Below are 1,961 nucleotides of genomic sequence, written 5' to 3'. Positions count from 1 at the left end.
CCTTATCCGAAACAACTTATCTGCATTTTAAAATTTTTATGTCATGAATCTATATTGTTCTTATAAGAAAAAATATTTATTTTTAAAGAAAAATAAATTAATATGAAGGTACTTCAAAAACTTCATGGAAAAATAGAATTAAAAGATAATACAAATCTTTCCATGAACTTTTCGAAGTATCCTTGTATTTATTTTTTTAAAAAGTCTTATAAAAAAGTGCCATCAAGTTTTTTTTTAATTAGAAATTTAACCCAATAATTTCCCTTCAAGAATCTGTGTTAAGGAAATAGGACCCAGAATTAAAATATAGAATATAAGGTTTACCAATCCACTCAGCAAGTATTTAGTGAGCAGCCACTGTGTGCCAGGCACTGCATGGAGCAGGAGGATTTCAGCTATAGGCAAAGTCAGCCCTCAGAGAACTCAAGATCAGTGCTTCCTGATCTATAACAGTATCACCTGGAGGGTCCAACTTTTTTTTTTCCTTCTTAAAAGCCACCTCCCTCCCCTTAAGCCTATTGCTCAGGAGTTCTAGGATGGAAGGCAGAAATCTCTGGTTTAAAAGCACCCAGGTGATTCTTACACAGTCAGCCTGGAACCAACTTCAGGGCACCACTAGTGAAGTGGTTCATTGCCATGTCCTTTAATAATACTGAAAAACTGGAAACCAAGTACCTGTTCGATAACAAGAAAAAGCTTTAATAAAGTAAAGGAAGTTCACACAATGGAATTTTATACAGACATTTAAAATCCTATTTTAGATACTAATTAAAGGTCTAAGGAAATTCTCATGATAAAATGGTACTTGGGGAAAAAAAAGGATAGAAAGTTTTATATTCCATATGATCACAATTTTATTACCTAAAGTATACATGGGTAAAAAAAAAATTAAACAGTGAACAGAAATTGGCCAAAATATGAACACTGAATCTATTATCTTATCATAACATTTTTATTTTCCATTTTCAATTTTTAAACTTATCTAAAGTTTTCCAAATTCTATATAAAATGAACATATATTACTTTAATAAGCAAGAAAAATTACTTTTTAAAACAACACACAAGGAATCATTCATCCCCACCCCCACTTGAAAGATGCATGGGAAAGCCGGATACGTGGCGACAGCAGCACAGTTCTCTCTGCAGTGAGGTCTCAGGTTGTTCGCAGTGTTTTGGTTTATGGGAGGTGGAGCTTTATGAAGTAGGTGTGATGATCCTCATTTTACAGATAAAGAGATGAAGACTCAGAAAGCTCCATTCTCATTACTCAAAACATTCTTATGGAGCCATGAGCCAGACGTTCATAGTGAGAACAGGGCATGGTTTCTCTCCACCAGAATTTCACAGACTAGTGGACATTCAGGAATGTGCTCAAAGCTAGAAAGTGGCAGACTCAGGATTTGAATCCAAGTCCTTTCGTTTGAAGGCCCAGACTCTTTCCATGCGAGCACTGCTGTTCCTAACCATGTGTCAAGATATATTAGACCATTTTAGGTCTCAGTGTGGGCCCCCACGGCAGGGATGAAAGAAGAAGGGCACACTGTTCAGGCTTTCTTACCTCCAGCTCTTCCTTTGCAATCACTACATGCCATCACTGCACCCGTCTATAAATCTGGAGTGACATAAGGTGTCCACCTCTCATCGGAAAGTGGGGGAGATTAATAGGGGAAGGGGGAGGAAGAAGACACAACGATCACTGTAATTCCTTGAACTTGTTAAGATAAGAGAACAGATATGATGTTGATGGGGGGAGAGGGAGGGAAGAAAAGGAGGAATTGGTAAAGGGACATGAAAATCAACTACATTGTATGCTGATAAATTAAAGGAAAAAAAGTGGGGGAGATTGGTTAGAGTGTAACACCAAGGTCAGGGGTTTAGATCCCTGCACTGGCCAGCCACCAAATGAAAAAAGAAAGTGGGGGAGAATTTAAGAACAAAAAATAAAAGGATTTTATCATAGA

The sequence above is a fragment of the Galeopterus variegatus genome, unplaced genomic scaffold (genome assembly GCF_000696425.1).
Source record: "Galeopterus variegatus unplaced genomic scaffold, G_variegatus-3.0.2 Scaffold1708, whole genome shotgun sequence".
In the NCBI taxonomy this organism is placed as follows: Eukaryota; Metazoa; Chordata; class Mammalia; order Dermoptera; family Cynocephalidae; genus Galeopterus; species Galeopterus variegatus.
The sequence above is the reverse complement of the archived record's forward strand: the minus strand, read 5'-3'. Positions refer to the sequence as shown.